Here is a 23731-nt window from a genome sequence, read left to right on the forward strand (position 1 = left end):
TTGATTTTAGGTGAATTTATTGCCATAACCCTGCATTAGAACATCCTATATCTTTCCGATTTGCATCCTCATCGATTTAGACTTCTGTCGAGCTTACATCATCTTCAACAACTTAAGCCGAATCACAGGTCCTCAGCACACCCTTGTGCCTCATCATCTCTTTCACCCTCCCCCACTGCCCCGCTTTGCCTCTGGGAACCCCCAATCAATTGTCCCGTGCCACCTGTTGGGTAGCGCTTGCTTTTCCTTCTCCTTGTCAGTGAGATCCTACCTTTTTGACTTTCTCCCTTGGGGTTGTTTCACTTCCCCTAAAACCCTCACAGCCATTCTGGTGGTCACAAATGGCTTTCTTGCATACCTTGTTCTGGCTGAGTGGCATGCCATTGTGTGGCTATAGCCCATCATCCTTCTCCATTAGTCCCTTGCTTAGCACCAGGGCGGCTTCCAAGTCTTGGACAGCGGCAGTAAGGCTGTGCTGAACTCAGTGGTGCAAATGTCTTTATGCGTTAGTGTTTCCAAGTTCTTTGGATAAACACGCCACAGAGGAATAGCTGGATCATATGGGACATGGATTCTTCAATTTCTGAGGCAGTTCCACACCGCTTGGAGTACTGGCTGCACCCGTTTACACTCCCACCAGCAGTGCAGGAGGCTTCCCTTCTCTCCACCTCCTCTCTGACACTTGTGGCTTCCTGTCTGCTTCCTTATAGCCATTCTGACCACAGTGAGCTGCCATGTCCTTGCAGTTTGGATTTGCATTGGTCTGAGACTTAATGATGGTGAACAAGTTTTCATGAACCTGTTGGCCCTCTTTCGATCTTCTGGGGAGAAATCTCTGTTTCTATCTTTTGCCCAGGTTTTCATTGGCTTGTTGTGTTTCTTGTGGAGACGTGTGAGTTGATTGTATCTTTGGGGTTTTCACCCCTGGTCCGATGTGTGTATTGCAAACATCCACCCCCAGTTGTTGTGTTGTCTTTGCATTGTGTCGATGGTTTCCTTGACTGGGCAGAAGTGTGTGCATTTGATGTGGTCCCGTTTGCTTCTTGTTTACTTTGTTGCCCTTGCCCAGTCCGACATGCTTCTTCCAAATAGGCGGCTCAGGCAGATGGCAAGGAGCACTCTGCCTATGTCTTCTGCTACAAGGTTCACGGTTTCAAGTCTGTCATTCAAGGCTTTAATCCATTTCAGGTGGTGTGTGTGCCAGGTGTAAGATCATGGTGTACTCTCGTTGTGTTCCATGTGGCTGTGCAGGCTTCTCAGCACCCTTTATTGTAGAGACTCTCCATTCTCCGCTGTCTCCTCTTGGCTCCCTGGTCCAAAATGGGCTGTCCATGTACGTTTCCCTTGGGCTCTGGGGTGTCGATTATGTTACATGGGTCTGCGTGCCTGTTTTTGGGCCCAGACTGTGACGTTTCGGTACCTATCGCTTCGTTGTATATGTTGAAATCAGAAAGTGTGACACGTCCTGCTTTGTTCTGTTTCCTGAGGATTCCTTTGCCTATTCAGGGTCTCTTGTTGCTGGCTAGAAACTTTCAGATTCTCTCTTAGATCTCTGTGGCCAATATTGCTGCAACTTTGACTGGGATTGCATGGAATCCAGAGATTCCTTTCTCTGGAATGGACGATTCAAGTGTGCTAATTCTTCCATTCCTAGAACCTGGAATATCCTTCTTTCTCCTTGTGTCTTCTTGAATTTCTTTCCCCAAACGTTTGCTAGTTTTCGATTGACATAGCTTTCACCTGTTTTGCTAAGGTTCTTCATAAAGATCTTATTCTTCTCACTGGCAAGCTGTTTTTTTTTTTTTAGCTTCAATTTTTCTATTCTTTGCAACATTCACTTGGTTTTGTTTTGGCAGAATTGCATTGCTGTCCTCACATCTGCTGATAATGCTCCTGTGTTTGCTGTGGAAGTCTGGCCCTGTCTAACGTCCCTTCCTATCTGCCTCTACACTACCTCAGACGGCTGCCGCACAATGACTGAAGCAGTGGTGAGGAGGCTCAGCCCCATAATTCCACCCAGCCCACTCCGGGCCACTTACACAAAAGGTGCGGACCTCACCTCTGCACCACCGGCCAGCCCCTTTCCTGTTCCAATGGCAACCTGCAGTTGAGTGCAGTGGTACTTGAAATTTCTACTTGAGCCCAACTCTGACACTGTGTAGATGAGGCCAGGTTGTTTTTCGGGTCCACTGTGCTGTCAGAGGATTCGTCATAATTGTGTCTCTGCTGTCCCGGCAAGCTTCATAGACACAGGGTTTCAGAGCCCGCTTGGAGCAGTCTCATAACTCATCCTTCCCAGTTAGCCCAGGTTTGACATTCACTGCCGTGTTTTGGCTTGTGAATTTCTCTGACTTTCAAATGATCAACCAGAGTCTGTCTAAAGACTGACATCATCGTTCATTGTGGATTATTCAGGTGTGATTTCTGTTCGGCTTCCATTTTCTGGGACCTTTTTTTTCTTTTCCATAGTATAATCGTCATGGTCTTTCTCAGCTATCTCCCTTAGACATGCTTATCAGTGTGTTCTGCTTCATTGCAAGTGGTTAATTTTGCATTCCTGTAGTCACCGTATGTTCTCTAGGGCGAGGTGTGAGTCCTTTCGTGATTCTTGGTTGTTGTCTTTGTATTTGCACTTGTCACTCGTAGGAATCTTTGCTATTCTAGCGTTTGTCAAACTAAGCCCGGAGAACAAGTGGTCATCTGGGGTTTTTTGACATCCTGAGATCAGAAACTCCAAATTTCACGGGGGTCCTGCCAACACCCTTCATGAACATAATGGTTCCGAGACAAATTAGACAAATATGATGAATTCCTCTCTCCAGAAAAGATATTTTTCTCTCGTTTTCTGGATTTGGGTAGTTTCAAACTTGACCCCTGACACTTGAACGTTCCCCTAGATTCCATCTAGATAAGGGCTTACTTTATTTCTATAGGGAGTGAACTTTGTTTGCCTTACATCCTCAGCCCTGGCTTCTTTATTTTTCTTGAAACAGAATTGTAATGTTCTAATTTTCAGCCAACGTCCTTACATATGGTGTCAAAACACATAATCAATAATCCTTCTACGGCAAGAGGTGAAGGGAGAGAATGTCATTGGAGCCAAACTGAGGATTCCAGCCTGGGAGGGCAGCCTTCACAAAAAACAAAGCCCTCTGGAAAATGCTGATTTTTAGCACCCTTGTGGAGCACTTCCAAACAAACAGACATACCCTAAGCATGACAGGGCTCCATTCCTTCAAGGCTTCCAAGACATCTCTTGGGACACATTAGCATGTAACTAATGGTCCCTCGTGACGCCAGAGCTATGGAAAGTGAGACTGATCTTTGAAGTAGGCTAGGGGCATAGGAAAGGAGGCATCGATTCTTCTCTTCAATGTGCTCAAGACATCATTCTTCACTTTGGATTATGCTTAAGGCAGAAGGACACTGTAGGTCTCAAAAGGCCCAGTCTGGCCTCTTGTTTCCAATCAAGTTGCAAGCTTGAATCAGCATGGCCTCCCCATAGACTTGAATAGATGACAATGTTTTACTCTCAGAGCTTGTCCCTTTATTCTCGCTTCTTGCCAAGGATTCCTTTCTTATCCCTTGAATCAGAGTCTGTTTTCTCTGTTCCAGTTTCTGTGCCCGCTTTCTGTTTTTCAAAGCTGTTTCAGGGTATCTCTCTCTTTAATGGCCTAGCCTAGGCCAATCCTCAGACTGTAACCATGCGGCCATCTTGGGGGACATGTGCACCATGATGTCATAAACAACCTCAAAATTCGAAGTTGTCCTGACAACCTGCATGCACACAGAGTTTCAGAGCCATCTCAGACCAGTCTGACTCCTCACCCTTTCCAGGTAGGATAGTTTTCCTTTTTCTGAATTTCTTGTTGGTTTCTCACTTTCTCCTTGAACTTTGAAAGGCCTGCTACATTCTCTCTAGACAGTGGTTTCTTTCCTGTAAGATTATCCTGGGTTGTATCTCTTACATCTTGTGTAGATTGCCAAGTGGGAGGACCTTCCCCAGAGAAAGTCCTGGACTCCCTCCCAAGTTGAAGTTGCCCAGGCAATCCTCTGATGTGCAATGATCATGTCATCTTCTAGCACTCTGGCAATTCCTCCTTAGCAGGTCACATGTTTTCCTCCCTTCTTCCTTTGGGGAAGTGTACCAGATGCGTTCATAGATTGTAATATTCTCATGGTTCTTTTTCTGGTGTGTATTGATAACATATCCTCACAATTGCTACTTATATATGATCCCTGTCTGCACCGTACCATGAAATCTATATTTCCTAAAACTGCTCATGTGATCAGCACCCGTGATGTGAAGGAGTGAGGCCCAGGCCACACAAGCGGAACGTGGGCACTTACACGCTGCACCACAGGGCCAGCCATGAATTCTCCTGTTGGACCAACCTTTTGCCTGAAGGGGGAAGACGTGGGCCTTTTTGGATTAGTCATGAAGGTGATTAGTTGTAACATCCTGGACGGTAACCTTTCCCCGTCGTTCATGGGTTTAGGACTGATCATCTTCTCTTGGTAGTATTCCTCTTCATCTATTTGGAACAGTCTACCTTTCTGTAGCATCAGTACGCATTTGGAGGTGATTTTCCATGCTTGGAAGTTCACCTTCTCCTATCTCTTTCAGTCCCCAGGGCTTTATGCCGTCATTCTGGAAACCTTTTTGGATTCGTGATTTTAGGTGAATTTATTGCCGTAACACTGCAGTTGAACATCCTATATCTTCCAGATTTAAATCCTCATCGATTTAGACTTCTGTGTAGGTTAAATCATCTTCACCATCCAAAGCCGAATTGCAAACCCTCACCCCATACTTGTGCCTAATCATATCTTTCACCCTTCTCCACCACACTGCTTTGCCTCTGGGAAGGCACAAATATCCCGTGCCACATATTGGTTATTGCTTTCTTTTTCTTCTACTTGTAAGTGAGATCTTACGGTATTTGACATTGTCCCTGGAGCTTGTTTCACTTCCCCTAAAACCCTCACAGCAATTCTGGTGGTCACAAATGGCTGGATTGCCTCCTTTGTTCCGGCTGAGTGGTATGACATTGTGTGGCTAGAGCCCATCTTCCTTCTGCATTCGTCCCTTGCTGGGCACCAGTGTGGCTTAGAAGTCTTGGATAGTGGGAGTAAGGCTGTGGTGAAATCAGCTGTGCACATGTCTTTATGTGGTAGTGTTTCCGAGTTCTTTGGATAAACACGCCTGAGAGGAATAGCTGGATCATATGGGACATGGATTCTTAAATTTCAGAGGCAGTTACACACCACTTGGCATACTGGCTGCACTGTTTTACACTCCCAGCAGCAGTGCAGGAGGCTTCCCTACTCTGCACCTCCTCTCTGACACTTGTTGTTTCCTGTCTGCTTCCTTATAGCCATTCTGACCACAGTGAGCTGCTATGTCCTTGCAGTTTGGATTTTCATTTTCCTGAGACTCAATGATGGTGAACAAGTTTTCATGCACCTGTTACCCCTCTTTTGATCTTCTTCGGAGAAATCTCTGTTTCCACCTTTTGACCAGGTTTTCATTGGCTTGTTGTTTTTTTTCTTGTGGAGACGTGCGAGTTCATTGTATCTTTGGGCTTTTCACCCCTTGTCCGATTTGTGGTTTGCAAACTTCCTCTCCCAGGTGTTGTGCTGTCTTTGCATTGAGTCGATGGTTTCCTTGAGTGGGCAGAAGCGTGTGCATTTGATGTGGTCCCGTTTGTTTCTTGTTTCCGTTGTTTCCGTTGCCCAGTCAGACATGCTTCTTCCAAATAGGTGGCTCAGACAGATGGAATAGAGCATTCTGCCTAGGTCTTCTGCTACAAGTTTCACAGTTTCAAGTCTGCCATTAAGGGCTTCAATCCATTTCACATGGTGTGTGTGCCAGGTGTAACACCATGGTCTTCTCTGGGTGTGTTCCGTGTGGATGTGCAGGCTTCCCAGCACCATTTATTGTACAGACTCTCCCTTCTCAACTGTCTTCTCTTGGCTCCCTGGTAGAAAATGGGCTGTCCATGTACGTTTGAGTTGGGCTCTGGGTTCTCGATCCTGCTGCATGGGTATGTGTGCCTGTTTTGGGGCCCAGGTTATGCCGTTTTGTTACCTAAAGTTTCGCACTCTATATTGAAATCAGAAAGTGTGCCACGTCCTACTTTTTTCGTTTTCCTGAGGATTCCTTTGCCTATTCAGGGTCTGTTGTTGCTGCCTAGAAATGTTAAGATTCTCTCTTCTATCTCTGTGGCAAATATTGCTGCAACTTTGACTGGGATTGCATGGAATCCAGAGATTCCTTTCTCCGGTATGGACGTTTCAAATGTGCTAATTCTTCCATTCCTAGATCCTGGAATCTCCTTCTTTCTCCTTGTGTCTTCTTGAACATCTTTCACCAAACGCTTGCTAGTTTTCGATTGACATAGCTTCACCTGTTTTGCTAAGGTTCTTCATAGAGATCTTGTTCGCCTAACTGGCAAGCTGTTGTTTTTTCTTCCAGTTTCAGGTTTTCTATACTTTGCAAATTTTGACTGATTTTGCTTTGGCAGAAGTGCATCACTAAGCTCACATCTGCTGGCAATGTTCCTGTATTTGCTGTTTAAGTCTGGCACTATCTAACATGCCCTCTCATATCTCTCTACATCACCTCTGACGTCTGCCCCAGAATAACTGAAGCAGTGGTGAGCAGGCTCACCCCCAGGATACCACCCGGCCCAACCCCTGCCACTGACCCAAAAGGTGCGGACCTCACTGCTGCACCACCGGCTGGCCCCTTTCATGTTCCATTGGCAACCTGCAGTTGAGTGCAGTGGGACTTGAATATGGTACTTGAGCCCATCTCTGGCACTGTGTAGATGAGGACAGGTTGTTTTTTGTTTCCACTGTGATGTCAGAGGATTTGTCATAATTGTGTCTCTGCTATCCCAACAATATTCATGGACACAGGGTTCCAGAGCCCCCTTGGAGCAGTCTTATAACTCGCCCTTCCCAGTTAGCCCAGGTTTGACCTTCGCTGCATTTTGGCTTGTGAATTACTGTGACTTTCAAACATTCAAGCAGAGTCTGTCTAAAGACTGACATCATCTTTCATTGTGGATTATCCAGGTGTGATTTCTGTTCGCCTTCCATTTTCTGGGACATTTTTCTTTTCTATAATATACTCGTCATGGTCTTTCTCAGCTATCTCCCTTAGACATGTTTATCAGTTCGTTCTCCTTCATTCCAAGTGATTCATTTTGTACTTCTTTAATCACCGTATGTTCTCTAGTCCGAGGTGTGAGTGCTTTCGTGACTCTTGGTTGTTGTCTTTGAATTTACACTGGTCTTTGTAGGAATCTTTGCTATCCTAGCATAGGTCAAACTAAGCACTGAGAACACGTGGTCATCTGGGTTGGTTTGACATCCTGAGATCAGAAACTCCAAATTCGAGGAGTTCCTGGCAACCCCCTTCACGGACATAGTGTCCTTCTGCCTTAAGCATAAGGCAAAGTCAAGAATTATCTGTTCCAAACATTGAAGAAAAGAATCGATGCCTCCTTTCCTAGGCCCCTAGCATTCTTTGAAGATCCGTCTCACTTTCCATAGCTCTGGCGTCATGGGTTTCCACTGGGTACATGCTTATGTGTCCCAAGAGATGTTTTGGAAGCCTTGAAGGAATGGAGCCCTGTCACTGTGGGTATGTCTCCTTGTCTGGAAGCAGTCTACAAGTGTGTTGAAAAGCACCCTTTTCCAGAGGGCTTCATTCCTTTGTGAAGGCTGACCTCCCAGGCTAGAGTGCTCACTTTGCTTCCAATGAAATTGTCTCCCCCTAACTCTTTCTGTACAAGGATTATTGATTATGTGTTTTGACACCATATGTGAGGAAGTTGGCTCAAAATTAGAACATTACAAGTCTGTTTCAAGAAAAATAAACATTCCAGGGCTGAGGATGTAAGGCAAAGAAATGGCACACTCTAGAGAATTAAAGTAAGCCCCTATGAAGACACATTCTAAGGGAAAGATCAAGGATTCAGGGATCAAGTTCGAAACATCCAAAATCCAGAAAAGAGAAGAAAAAATTTCTTTCCTGAGAGAGGAATTCATCAGATTTCTCTAATTTGTCTCAGAAACAGTATGTCCCTGAATGGGGTTGCCAGGACCAGCTCGAATTTGGAGTTTATGATCTCAGGATGTCAACCAACCCAGATGACCATGTGGTCTCAGTGCTTAGTGTGAGCTAGGCTAGGATAGCAAAGAGTCCTGGCAGTGACTGGTGCAAATTCAAAGACAACAACCAAGAATCATGAAAGCACTCACATCTCGTCCTAGAGAACATACGGTGATTAAAGATATACAAAATTAATCACTTGGACTGAAGGAGAATGGACTGATAAGCATATCTAAGGGAGATAGTTGTGAAGCACCATGACGATTATACTGTCGAAAAGAAAAAAAGGTGACAGAAAATGGAAGGCGAACAGAAGTCACACCTGAACAATTCATAATGAAAGATGTAAGGCTTTACACAGACTCTACTTGAACGTTGTAAACTCAGAGATATTCATAAGCCAAAAAACTGCAGTGAAGGTCAAACCTGGGCTAATTGGGAAGGGAGAGATATGAGACTGCTCCAAGCGGGCTCTGAAACCCTGTGTCCATGAAGATTGCCGGGACAGCAGAGACACAATTACAAAAAATCCTCTGACATCACAGTGGGCCTGAATAACTTCGTGGCCTCATCTATACAGTGCCAAAGTTGGGCTCAAGTAGCACATTCAAGTTCCACTGCACTCAACTGCAGGTTTCCAATGGAACATGAAAGGGGCCAGCCGGTGGTTCACCGGCGAGGTCAGCACCTTCTGGTTTGGTGTCCCAGTGTGGGCCGGGTGGAATGAAGTGGTTGATCGTCCTCTCCACTGCCTCAGTCATTATGGGGCAGGCGTCTGAGGTAGTGTAGAGGCAGATGGGAAGGGACTTTAGACAGGGCCAGACTTCTGCAGCAAATACAGGAGCATTGCCAGCAGATGTGAGCTCAGTGATGCACTTCTGCCAAAACAAAACCAATTCAAAGTTGCAAAGAATAGAAACACTGAAGCTGAAAAGAAAAAAAAAAACTGCATGCCAGTGAGAAGAATAAGATCTCTATGAAGAACCTTAGCAAAACAGGTGAAAGCCATGTCAATCGAAAAGTAACAAATGTTGAGGGAAAGAAATTCAAGAAGACACAAGGAGAAAGAAGGAGATTCCAGGTTCTAGGAATGGAAGCATTAACACACTTGAAACGTCCATACCAGAGAAAGGAATCTCTGGATTCCATGCAATCCCAGTCAAAGTTGCAGCAATGTTTCCCACAGAGACAGAAGAGGGAATCCTAAAGTTTCTAGCCAGCAACAGGAGACCCTGAATAGGCAAAGGAATCCTCAGGAAAACGAAAAAAGCAGGACATGGCACACTTTCCGATTTCAACATATAGGACGAAGCACTAGGTACCGAGACGGCACAGTCTGGGCCCAAAAACAGGCACACAGACCCATGCAACAGAATCGAGAACCCAGAGCCCAACTCAAACGTACATGGACAGCCCATTTTCGACCAGGGAGCCAAGAGGAGACAGCGGAGAATGGAGAGTCTCTACAATAAACGGTGCTGGGAAGCCTGCACAGCCACATGGAACACAATGAGAGTACACCATGATGTTACACCTGGCACACACACCGCCTGAAATGGATTGAAGCCCTGTATGTCAGACTTGCAACTGTGAACCTTGTAGGAGAAATCCTAGGCAGAGTGCTCTTTGCCATCAGAGCTGCCTATTTGGCAGAAGCATATCTGACTGGGCCAGGGCAACAAAGGAAACAAGAAACAAACGGGACCACGTCAAATGCAGACGCTTCTGCCCAGTGAAGGAAAGCATCGACTCAATGCAAAGACAGCACAACACCTGGGACAGGATGTTTTCAAACCACACATCAGACAAGGGGTGAAAAGCCCACAGATACAATCAATTCACACATCTCCACAAGAAATAAATCAAGCCAATGAAAACCTGGTCAAAAGATGGAAACAGAGATTTCTCCCAAGAAGATCGAAAGAGGGCCAACAGGTGCATGAAAACTAGTTCACCATCATTCAGTCTAAGGCCAATGCAAATCCAAACTGCAAGGGCATGGCAGCTCACTGTGGTCAGAATGGCTATAAGGAAGCAGACAGGAAGCAACAAGTGTCAGAGAGGAGGTGGAGAGAAGGGAAGCCTCCTGCACTGCTGGTGGGAGTATAAACCGGTGCAGCCACTATGCCAAGCGGTGTGGAACAGCCTCAGAAATTGAAGAATCCATGTCCCATATGATCCAGCTATTCCTCTGCGACGTGTTTATCCAAAGAACTTGGAATCACTACCGCATAAGGACATGTGCACCGCTGAGTTCATCACAGCCTTACTCCTGCTATCTAAGAGTTGGAAACCGACCTGGGGCACAGCAGGGGACGAATAGAGAAGGAAGATGGGCTATACCCACAGAATGGCGTACCACTCAGCCGGAACAAAGTATGCAATCCAGCCATTTGTGACCACCCGAACGGCTGTGAGGGTTTTAGCGGAAGTGAAACAAGTCCCAGGAAGAAAGCCAAATACCGTAGGATCTCACTTACAAGGAGAAGAAAAAGCAAGCACTAATGAACAGGTGGCACTGGACATTGGATTCCGGGTTCCAAGAGGCAAAAAGAGGCAGTGAGGAAGGGTGAAAGAGATGATCAGGCACAACTGTGTGGTGAGGACCTGTGATTAGGCTTACACTGGTGAAGATGATGTCAGCCACACAGAAGTCTAAAGCAATGAGGATGTAAATCTGGAAGATTTAGGATGTTCTAATGCAGGGTTATGGCAATAAATTCACCTAAAATCAAAAATCCTAAAAGAGGTCCAGTTAGACAGCGTAAAGCTTTGGGGGCTGAAAGAGATTAGAGAAGGTGAACTTCCAAGGATGGAAAATCACCTAAAAATGCTTACAGATGCTATAGAAAGGCAGACCATTCCAAATAGGTGAAGAGGAATACTACGAAGAGAACATGATCAGTCCTAAACCCATGAACCAACTGAAAATGTTACCGTCCATGATGTTATTACTAATCACCTTCATGAATAATCCAAACAGGCCCACGTCTTCCCAAGTTCAGGCAAAAGGTTGGTCCAAAAGTACAATTCAGGGCCGGCCCTGTGGTGGAGCGGGTAAGTGCCCACGTTCCGCTTGGGCGGCCCGGGCCTCACTGTTTCACATTACGAGTGCATATCACATTAGTAGTGTTAGGAAATATAGATTTCATGGTACGGTGCGGGCAGAGATCATAAATAATTTGCAATTGTGAGGATACGTTATCAATACGCACAAGAAAAGGAACCATAAGAATATTACAATCTATGGAAGCATCTGGTACACTTCCCAAAGGCAGAAGGAAGGAAAACATGTGACCTGCCAAGGTGGAATTGGCAGAGTGCTACGAGATGACATGATCATTGCGCATCAGAACATTGCCTGGGCAACTTCAACTTGTGAGGGAGTCCAGGACTTTCTCTGGGTAAGGTCCACCCATTTTGCCATCTACCCAAGATATAAGAGATTAAACCCAGGGTAATCTTACCGGAGTGAAACCAGTGTCTAGAGAGAATGTAGGAGCCCTTTCGAAGTTCAAGGAGAAAGATAGAAACTGACAACAATTGCAGAAAAAGGAAAACTATCCTACCTAGAAAGGGTGAGAAGTCATACTGGTCTCAGATGGCTGTGAAACTCTGTGTGCACAGAGGTTGTCAGGACAACTTCGAATTTTGAGGTTGTTTATGACATCACGGTGAACATGTCCCCCAGGATGGCCGCATGGTTGCTGTCTGAGGATTGGCCTAGGCTAGGCTATTAAAGGGAGAGATACCCAGAAACAGCTTTGTCAAACAGAAAGCAGGCACAGAAACTAGAAGAGATAAAACAGAGTCTGATTCAAGGGATAAGAAAGGAACCCTAGGCCAGAAGCGAGAATAGAGGGACAAGCATTGAGAGGAGAACATTGTCATCTATTCAAATCTATGGGGAGGTCATGGTGATTCAAGCTTGCAACTTCATTGGAAACAAGACGCCGGACTTGGGGCTCATCACACCTACAGTGCCCTTGTGCCTTAATCATAATGCAAAGTCAAGAAAGATGTCTTGAGGACATTGAAGAGAAGAATCGATGCCTTGTTTCCAAGGCCCATAGCATTCTTTGAAGGTCAGTCTCTTTTTCCGTAGCTCTGGTGTCACGTGGGCCCACTGGGCACATGCTAATGTGTCCCAAGAGATGTCTTGGAAGCCTTGAAGGAATGGAGGCCTGTCATGCTTGGGGTATGTCTCTTTGTTTGGAAGGGCTCTACAAGTGTGCTGAAAAGCACTCTTTTCCAGAGGGTTTCGTTCCGTTGTGAAGGCTGCCCTCGCAGGCTAGAGTGATCTGTTTAGCTCCAATGAAATTCTCTCCCCCTACCTCTTGCCGTAGAAGGATTATTGATTATGTGTTTTGACACCATATGTAAGGAAGTTGCACGAAAATTAGAACTTTACAATTGTGTTTCTAGAAAAATAAACAGGCCAGGGCAGAGGATGTAGGGCAAACAAATGACACACCCTATAAAAATTAAGTAAGCCTGTATCTAGATGGAATCTAGGGGAACGTTCAAGGATCAGGGGTCAAGTTCGAAACTTCCCAAATCCGGAAAAGAGACAGAAAAATATCTTTCCTGGAGAGTGGAATTCATCCGATTTGTGTAATTTGTCTTGGAAACATTGTGTCCGTGAAGGGAGTTGCCAGGACCACCTCGAATTTGGAGTTTCTGACCTCAGGATGTCAAACCAACACAGATGACCACGTGTTCTCAGTGCTTAGTTTGACCTAGGCTAGGATAGCCAAGAGTCCTACAAGTGACCGGTGGAAATTCAAAGACAACAACCAAGAGTCACGAAAGCACTCACACCTCGCACTAGAGATCATACAGCGATTAAAGAAATACAAACTTAATCACTTGGAATGAAGGAGAACGGACTGATAATCATGTCTAAGGGAGATAGCTAAGAAAGACCATGACGAGTATACTATGGAAAAGAAAAAGAGGACCCAGAAAATGGAAGGTGAACAGAAATCACACCTGAATAATCCACAATGAAAGATGATGTCCGTCTTTAGACAGACTCTGCTTGAACGTTTGAAAGTCAGAGAAATTCACAAGCCAAAAAATGTCAGTGAAGGTCAAGCATGGGCTAACTGGGAAGGGTGAGTTATGAGACTGCTCCAAGCAGGTTCTGAAACCTGTATCCATGAAGCATGCTGGACCTCAGAGACACAATTATGACAAATCCTCTGACATCACAATGGACCAGAAAAACAACTAGCATCATCTACACAGTGCTAGAGTTGGGCTCACTAATATATTTAACTCCCATTGCACTCAACTGCACGTTGCCACCGAACATGAAAGGGGCCGGCCGGTGGTGCAGTGTGAGGTGGGCACCTTCTGGGTCTGTGGCCCTCTATGGGCTGGGTGGAATCCTCGGTTTGGGTCTCCTCACCACTGCTTCAGACATTCTGGTGCAGGCGTCCGAGGTAGTGTAGAGGCAGATGGGAAGGGACGTTAGACAGGGCCAGACTTCCACAGCAAATACAGGAGCATTGCCAGCAGATGTGAGCACAGCAATGCACTTCTGCCAAAACAAAACCAATTAAAAGTTGCAAAGAATAGAAAAACTGAAGCTAAGAAAAAAAAACCAGGAGCTTGCCATTACGAAGAATAGGATCTCCGTGAAGAACCTTAGCAAAACAAGTGAATTCTATGTTAATTCAAAAACTAGAAAACCTTTGGGGGAAGAAATTCAAGAAGACACAAGAAAAAAAAGATATTGAGGGATCTAGGAATGGAAGCATTAACACACTTGAATGGTTCATACCGCAGAAAGGAGTCTCTGCATTCCATGCAATCCGAGTCAAAATTGCAGCAGTATTTGCCACAGAGAAGAAGAGAGAATCCTAAAGATTCTAGCCAGCAACAACAGACCCTGAATAGGCAAAGGAATCCTCAGGAAAACGAACAAAGCAGCACGTGTCACAATTTCTGATTTCAACATAGAGGACGAAGCACTAGGTACCGAGAAGGCACAGTCTGGGCCCAAAAACAGGCACACAGACCCGTGAAACAGAATCGAGAACCCAGAGCCCAACTCAAACGTACATGGACACCCCATTTTCGACCAGGGAGCCAAGAGGAGACAGCGGAGAAAAGAGAGTCTCTACCATAAATGGTACTGGGAAGCCTGCACAGCCACATGGAACACAACGAGAGTACACCATGATGTTACACCTGGCACACACCCCACCTGAAATGGATTAAAGCCTTAAATGGCAGACTTGAAACCGTGAACCTTGTAGGAGAAGACCTAGGCAGAGTGCTCTTTGCCATCTGTCTGAGCCGCCTGTTTGGAAGAAGCATGTCGGACTGGGCAAGGGCAACAAAGTAAACAAGAAACAAATGGGACCACATCAAATGCACACACTTCTGCCAGTCAAGGAAACCATCGACTGAATGCTAAGACAGCACAACAACTGGGAGAGGATGTTTGCAAACCACACATCGGACCAGGGGTGAAAAACCCAAAGATAAAATCAACTCAGTAGTCTCCACAAGAAACAAAACAAGCCAATGAAAACCTGGTCAAAAGATGGAAGCAGAGATTTCTCTGAAGAAGATAGAAAGATGGCCAGCAGGTGCATGAAAACTTGTTCACCATCATTAAGTCTCAGGAAAATGCAAATCCAAACTGCAAGGACATGGCAGCTCACTGTGGTCAGAATGGCTAGAAGGAAGCAGACAGGAAATAACAAGTGTCAGAGAGGAGGTGGAGAGAAGGGAAATCTCCTGCACTGCAAGTGGGAGTGGAAACCGGTGCAGCCACTATGGCAAGCGTTGTGGAACTGCCTCAGAAATTTAAGAATACATGTCCCATATGATCCAGCTGTTCCTCTGAGGCGTGTTTGTCCAAAGAGCTTAGAAACACTACCTCATAACGAGACATGCACTGCTGATTTCACAACAGCCTTACTCCCGCTACCCAAGATTTGAAAGCCGCCCTGGTTCCCAGCAAGGGAAAAATGCATAAGGAAGATGGGCTATACCCACACAATGCTTACCACTCAGCTGGAGCAAAGGTTGCATTTCAGCCATTTGTGACACCCAGAATGGCTGTGAGGATTTTATGGGAAGTGAAACAAGCCCCAGGGAGAACGTCATATACCGTAAGGATCTCTCTTACAAGGAGAAGAAAAAGCAAGCACTAACCAACAGGTGGCATGGGACATTTTATTGGGAGTTTCCAGATGCAGAGCGCGGTAGTGGTGGAGGGTAAAAGAGATGATGAGACACCATCTGAGGATACGTTATCAATTCGCACCAGAAAAAGCTCCATGAGAATATTACAATCAATGATGAGACACCTATGTGCGGCGAGGGGTTGTGATTCAGCTTTAGCTGGTGAAGATGATGTAACCTACACAGAAGTCTAAACCAATGAGGATGCAAATCTGAAAGATATAGGATGTTCTAATGCAGGGTTATGGCAATAAATTCACCTAAAATCAAAATCCAAAACGGGGTCCAGAATGACGGCATAAAGCTTTGGGGCTGAAAGCGTTTAGAGAAGGTGAACTTCCAAGGATGGAAAATCACCTCAAAATTCTTATTGATTCTACAGAAAGTTAGACCATTCCAAATAGATGAAGAGGATTACTACCCACAGAACATGATGCGTGCTAAACCCATGAACCAAGGGAAAATGTTACCGTCCATGATGTTAATAGAAATCACCTTCACGAATAATCCCAACAAGCCCACGTCTTCCCAAGTTCAGACAAAAGGTTGGTCCAACGTAAGAATTCAGGGCCTGCTTTGTGGTGGAGTAAGGGCCCACCTTCCACTTGGGCGGCCCGGGCCTCACTGTTTCACATTACGGGTGCAGATCACTTTAGCAGTGTTAGGAAATACAGATTTCATGGTTCGGTGTGGACAGAGATCATAAACAAGTAGCAATTCTGAGGATACGTTATCAATTCGCACCAGAAAAAGCTCCATGAGAATATTACAATCAATGAACGCATCTGGTACACTTCCCCAAAGTAAGAAGGAAGGAAGACACGTGACCTGCCAAGGTGGAATTAGCAGAGTGCTAGGAGATGACACGATCAATGCACATCAGAGGATTGCCTGGGCAACTTCAACTTGGGAGGGAGTCCAGGACTTTCTCTGGGGATGGTCCACCCACTTGGCCATCTACACAAGATATAAGAGATACAACCAAGGATAATCTTATACTGGAAAGAAACCAGTGTCTAGAGAGAATGTAGCAGCCCTTTCAAAGTTCAAGGAGAAAGTTAGAAACCGACAAGAAATCCAGAAAAAGGACGACTATCTTACCTGGAAAGGGTAACCAGTCAGACTGGTCTGAGATGGCTCTGAAACTCTGTGTGCATGGAGGTTGTCAGGACAACTTAGAATTTTGAGGTCGTTTATGACATCACGGTGAAAATGTCCCCCAAGATGGCTGCATGGTTACAGTCTGAGGATTGGCCTAGGCTAGGCTATGAAAGGCAGAGATACCCAGAAACAGCTTTGACAAACAGAAAGCTGGCACAGAAACTGGAAGACGTCAAACAGACTCTGATTCAAGGGATAAGAATGGAATCCTTGGCCAGAAGCGAGAATAGTGGGACAAGCACTGAGAGGAGAACGTTGTCATCTATTCAAGTCTATGGGGAGGCCATGCTCTCTTAAATCATCCTCATTTTTACAAAAGATAGCCAAATTATGATTAACACGTTTGCAAATAAAGTGTAGTTTGAATACAACTTGCTCCAATTATTTACATAAGAGCAGAAAGAATCAGAATTGCTTATACAGGTTTTTTAAAATCTGCTTTGCTGGAATTTTTTCTGAGGAGTCTCAGATTGAACTGTGAAGGCCTCGAGAGGCCAGAAAAGCCAAGCCAAGGACTTGTCATCAGATTTGGCCTGCAGTACCTACAGATTTGAGTGGCATTCACTTTGAGGTCACCCAAAATATTCGGAGGTTCCCTGCACCTGCCAGATAAGCAAGATTCCTTAGTGACCGGGCAAGATTGCCAGAATCTCTGTAAACAAGGTACCAGGCCCATGTTTCCAAGTGGCTGTATTCCAGAAAGTCCAATCTTTGTTCCTGAAATGCTGTCTTGTCGTATCTGAGCCTGTATGTTTCAAATATGACATTCCAGTCAAAGCCTTGGTAATATAACCAATGTGTCCTGTTATAAGGAGAACAGATTCTTATGGAACTTATGCAAATATTGCCACGAAATGACCATACTCAGTAACAAAGGGTTTGACAATTCCTTAGGGATAAGGTAGGGAGAAAAAGGTAAATGTTTCAGTTTTGCTCATGAAGGTATAATTTCACCAAATGGCTGTAAGTCATAGTTAGCATAAGAGAAAAGAGAAAAAGCTTTCCTTCATTACGAGAAAACAAAACAACACATCAAAACTCAACAATATTTCAAATAGAAGTCCTAAAAAATTACAATCATCCTTATCAGTTCACATAGCCCTGCATAATCAGTTCTGGGGCTGAATCTTCTGGTAATAGACTGAGGAACTTAGTTTCTGTTAGAATTCTGTAATTTCTTACTCCGTTCCGTTTTACAATCTGAAAGTTTATCAAAAGCCTGTCGTTTAGAACCTTTTTGTCAGAACACTTTCCAGGAATTTCTCAGAAGATGAAACATACTTGCAAAAGGAAAAAGAATCAGAGTAAAACAACAACTACCTGGAAATGGACAAAGGATTCAAAAGGGCAATTGCCAAAGAAACTTGGCTACTTCTGTGACATATTAAACTTCCAGATAATAAGTGGACTTATGACAGATAACCAGGACAGATCAGAATTTTAGGAATGCTATATAATTTTAAGACATCTATATTAATAACATTTACCCATCTAATAACACCTAAGAAAGTCTATCATTACTCATTTTACAATGATTCCCGTGCAATGTAATAGACCAAATAAGTCTAATTAGTTTAGTATTTTCCTCCTTATAGGAAGAGAGAGCAAATGTCTTTGAGATGTCTCAAGGGCCCTCTGAAAGTCCTCAGATTAATTTTTCTTCTGTCTACCAGGTCAAAAGACAGCCTTCATTTAGGATTTGAATATTTTTGAGGGAGAATCTTGTCAAAACATATCAAAAGCTTTTCAAATGCTTGTTCAAATGTGAAACAACACTCACTGTGAAATATGCTCAGGTATCTATTCAAAGTGATAACAGAAAGAGTCAATAATCTTAAGAGTGACCTAAGTCATTATATTCACAAAAGAGGTTTGTCTCTTAGGTAGACTCACTCAAAGGAATAACTTTTATAACCTCTTTATCAAGAGCAGATCAAAAGTTCAAGAAAATGTATCCTTTTAGAGAAAACCAAACTTGAATTTCTGCACCTACTTATTTTTAACATTCAAACTCATTCACTTAATTGAACTTACTTTAGTCTTCTTGACCAGGCATAAAATTCCTTTCAGATTTTCTTCTTCACAAACCTTCTAAAGCTTTCTTTTATGTTTTCAGAATTTGCCCCAAAGTCTTTGTTTTTTCCTTTCTAGTACATCAGGACGAATTTATCTTCCTTAACCAATTAAACAAAAATATTTCCATTATTTATACCTTTTTTACTGAAAACGTACATTTTAATTTCCTTGAATACAGAGCTCTTTTTGTTAGTAATTTCCTGTAGCTTTAATTACGTAGGTTAATTAGAACTTTTAACCCTTAACAGACCTATTAGACACTAAAAAGGAAAACAATTATGAATTGTCTTTTATATCTGCATTCTGAACTCTTCATAAATTTAGAAACATGCCACTTTACAATAAAACACAAGGCATGGTTTTTAATACACCCACACGCTTTTAGCCTCTTCAAGAAGAAGCCAAAAGTAGATAACTTAGATGTGTTTACTAATAATGTTTCAGTGTTTCGTCCTATCCAGAAATGACCCAGATATTCAGATTTTTATCATTTAACTTAACTCGGCAAAACTCAAGATGGTTACCAAAAAGCATCTGGAAGCTGTTTTTCTTTCCCAAACTACACAGACCATAAAAGTTTTTGTACTCACTTTAATGAGTATTATCTATTTAAACCATTTGTTTCCATCAATTATGTTCAGATTACCTACTGAAACCTCATGAGGCCTTAGACAAAACTGGTCATCATTTAAAGCTATTACTTTGCTGACAAATTTAGCAGACAACGTGAACTTATATGACTAGTAAACCCAGGCTGAATGCCTGTATCCCTATGCAAATACCGACATCCCTGACAGCAAGACTATTTTGAATCAGACCAACAAACTTAAACAGTCTTTCATTTACCAAAGGTTAATTCACATGACATTAACTTTGAAAGGCACTGAGTTGATTTCTACTGCATTTAGCATTTATGTAAACACTTACTATAAGCCAACTAAACAGAGATCTTAATATTGGTCATACCACCCAAGGCTGAAAATATCACATGTATAACCTACACATAGACACGCATACACAGAGACTGTACAACTACTGTTTTAAAAGCTACTGCCGTGAATCAGGTACAATAATATAAAGCTCACCAGTTATGAAGGTAAACTTTGTTTTGAGCCTTTTTACTAATACTTATGGATAAGACCCTCGAGATGCTAGACTCTTTCATTGGCACACTTATGGCCATTTCTCCTTTCCCCTCCTTTCTTTTTGTCAGTCTTAAGAGTGAGTGATGGGCTAGATAGTAGTTCCTGGAGAAGGGGGGATGATAATTCTTTTCATGATAAAGGAACTAGGTGGAATCTGAACTGCCTCTAGAGCTGTCTTACCAGTCTTGCAAGGATTTTCTAAGGACAGTTGCTCTTGATTTCTCAGAAACTGGACTGTAACTTGAAGGACGTTCTAGGTTGATCTGCCTGTCCAACTGCACCATAAAGGCACAGAGAAACCTCGCAAATTTTCTCCCAGCTGGAGTCTCTGGGGCATAACCCATACAATTGAAAGTGTTTCTAATTAGTTAGAATGACCCTGAGTGGTGAGTCTCTGGGGATGCTTATGGCATTCCCCATGGCAGTAAAGCCAGTGTGTGACTGGCAGTGGACTGGAGGAGGCTGCAGTGGCTACAAACACCTGGAACTGGCTGGAGGCCAGGGCTCCCAGTACCCGGGTTGAGAGTTAACGTCCTTGCAAAATATTTTCAAGTTGTTCGTTTTTACAGAAGGTCCATGTTCTGGTCAGGTCCAGCCAGAACTTAACCTCGACTTGGTGACAACAGATGACATGATGAGAAAAACAGAGAAAGGAAAAGAAGACACCAGACCTCACCATCATGGTTGCTCTCAGAGCGTTCTCAAGATAAGAGTCACATAACAGTCCCTGTGCTGTGGCACACTACCATAGCACGGCAGTTCACAAAATAAATCACAGGTCTCCTACCCTCATAGCCAACTCAGTAGGTGACTAAACTACTCAATGAGTCAACCGCCAAGAGAGGGCACCCTACTTAGGGTCGCTGGGGTGATCAGGCCCAGAAAGCCAAAGCTGGGGCTCCAGTGGTGGAGGCCTTGATCCTTGCAAGATTCCTTTGTTTCCCAGTTGCAAAGTTCAAAAGGAGATGAAAATGGCCATTGTAACTCTAACAAAGATGAAAGAGACATGTCCATTACCTTGAAGATCACCCCTGACCCTACGGCAGCATCCTACATGTGGTTCCTACTGTGGGGTTCCTATAGCAAGGGGTGATGGGCGTGGCCCCCAGCATTGCATCCCTTGTGTACCTTCCGTGGTATGCCTGGCAGTAACAGGTGCCTGGTGAACATCTTTCCTATTCTGCCTGGCAGTAATAGGAGCCTGTTGAATGGTCCCCAAGAGAAAAGGAGAAGTTTAAGAGAGAACAGGATGGAGAAAAATAGTGTAGAATTTTCCACTGAGCTGGGGGACATTCTACCCAATTGCGTGTTGGAGGCATTCTCTCAAGAAGGGTTTCCCATATGCAACCAAAGGTTAGACTTTGGTACTTTCCTTGAACTGTAGTCCCGATTGAGACATTCACACAGTTCAGAGCATGGTGAGGTGCCATGGGAGGTATCCCAATCCAGCCTTAGAAAAGGAAACCTTCCAGGGGAGTCTTGCAGATTGCCGGCCATCCTAAGGACTTAAGTGGCCAACCCGTGCCCACCTAAAATTTGTATATTAGAGATAGAGTCATGAAGGAATGGAGTAATTCACTCTACATCGCCCTTAGGCTTAAGGTACTGATTCTCTTCAAGCTGAATGCCATGATTTTCCCCATAGAGTAGCCATGGGCAGCAAACCTGGATTCATGCAGCTATCCAAGAAAGTTCCTGATGGAGAAGTGAATTTAGATCCATCCTTGAAAAAGAGAGATGCACAACCAAGAAAAGGGCACTTACCAAAAGTCGAGCTCACAAACCTATGAAGCAAGTTTTCGATATGGGCCACAAGATATGATATGGGCTTGGTGAGCTGAAGAATCAAAAGAAAGATTTCTTGGACTCTCAAATTCTGGAAGTGGTGCTCTTTTATTTATAGAATGGTACAGGACAACATGGCGACAGGACCCATGGGCAGTAAATAGTTGCTTCATGGGGACAGGACCTATGGGCAGTGAAAAGCCGCTGCTGCTGCTGCATGGGGAAAGGTTCCATGGGCAGTCAGAGGTCCTGCTGCTGCCCTGAGTTGAAGGTAAGGGCTAATTTTATAATGCATTGGTACGAGACATTTTTCCTGGAAAAAGAAAATATGATGTTAAAAGTCATTAAATGATTTCAGTTCAGATGGGGTCTGGTTATTGTGTGGTCATATAGCATTAAATACCAATCTGGCCATATAGATAGGCATGTAGGTGAGCATGAAATGGGCTTCTATCACTGGGACACCTCTAATTCATACCAACAAAAACCCAAAAAAACTCACCGGGTCATGTAGTTTGGTATGTAGGCCAGGTAACCTTGGGCTTTTCGAGCTGGGGCAGCCTTAATCCACATCATTCGTCATGGTCTTTCACAGCTATCTCCCATAGATATTCTTATCAGTCTTTTCTCCCCTCATTCCAAGTTATGAATTTTGTGTTTCTTTATTCACCATATGTTCTCTAGGGGTCCAGATTTACGGCCTAAAACTTTGGAGGCTGAAAGAGATTAGAGAAGATGAACTTTCAAGGATTGGTAATCACCTGAAAATGCTTGATGATGCTACAGAAAGGAAGACCATTACAAAGAGATGAAGAGGAACATTACCAAGAGAACACGTTCCATGCTAAACTCAGGAGCCAAAGGAAAAGGTTACAGTCCACAATGTTACTACTAATTACCGTTACGAATAACCAAAGCAGGCCAACATCATCCCTAGTTCAGGCAAAAGTTTGATCCAAAAGTCCATTTCAGTGCCGGCCCTGTGGTGTACTGGGTATGTGACCACATTCTGCCTGGGCGGCCAGGGCTTCATTGGTTAGCACCACGGGTGCAGATCAGATTAGTAGCATTAGCAAATATAGAGTTCACGGTATGGTGTGGACAGACATCCTAAAGAAATCGAAATTTTCAAGAGACGTTATGATTACCATCAGAAAAGGAACCATGGGAATATTACAATCTATGAACGCATCAGGAACACTTCCCCAAATAATGAAGGAAGGAAAATATGTGACCTGCCAAAGTGGAATTGTCAGACTGCTAGGAGATGACACGATCATTCCGCATCAGAGGATTGCCTGGGAAAAGTCATCTTGGGAGGGCCTCCGGCACTTTCTCTTGGGAAAGTCCACCCATTTGGCCTCATCCACAAAAGATAAGAGAGAAAACCCAGATTAATACGAAAGGAAAGAAACCAGTGTCTAGAGGGAAGGTAGCAGACCTTTTCAAGTTCGAGGAGAAAGTTAGAAACCGACAAGAAATACATAACGACGAAAACTATCCTACCTGGAAAGGGGGAGTAATCAGACTGGGATGAGATGGTTCTGAAGAACTCTGTGCATGGAGGTCATCATGACAACTTCGAATTCTGAGGGTGTTTATGACATCACGGTGAACATGTCACCCAAGATGGCCACAGGTTTCCAGCCCGAGGATTGGCATAGGCTAGGATATTCTAGTGAGGGATACTCAGAAACAGCTTTTGCCCACAGAAACAGGGCACAGAAAGTTGAAGAGATCAAAGATACGGTAATTCAAGGGATAAGACAGGAATCATTGGGAAGAAGCCATAATAGAGGGACAAGCACTGAGAGGAGAACATTGCCATCTCCTCACGTCGAAGAGGAGGCCGTTCTGATTCAAGCTTGAAACTTGATTTGAAACAAGAGGCTGGAACTATGAGACCTATGTTGTCCTTCTGCCTCACTCATAATCCAAAGTCAAGAATGATCTTTTGAGGTCATTGTAGAGAAGAATCAAGGCTGACGTCCTAGGCCATTAGCATTTTTTAAAGAGAAGTCTCACTTTCCATAGCTCTGGCATCACGGGTGCCCACTGGCTACATGCTAATGTGTCACAAGACACCTCTTTGAAGCCTGGAAGGAATGGACAACTGTCATGCTTGGGGTATGTCTCTTGGTTTGGAAGGACTCTAGAAGTTGATCAAAAGCACCCTTTTGCAGAGGGGTTCATTCCTTGGTGAATGCTGCACTCCAAGGCTAGAGTCCTAAGTTGG

Source organism: Equus asinus, chromosome 1 (assembly GCF_041296235.1).
Source record: "Equus asinus isolate D_3611 breed Donkey chromosome 1, EquAss-T2T_v2, whole genome shotgun sequence".
In the NCBI taxonomy this organism is placed as follows: domain Eukaryota; kingdom Metazoa; phylum Chordata; class Mammalia; order Perissodactyla; family Equidae; genus Equus; species Equus asinus.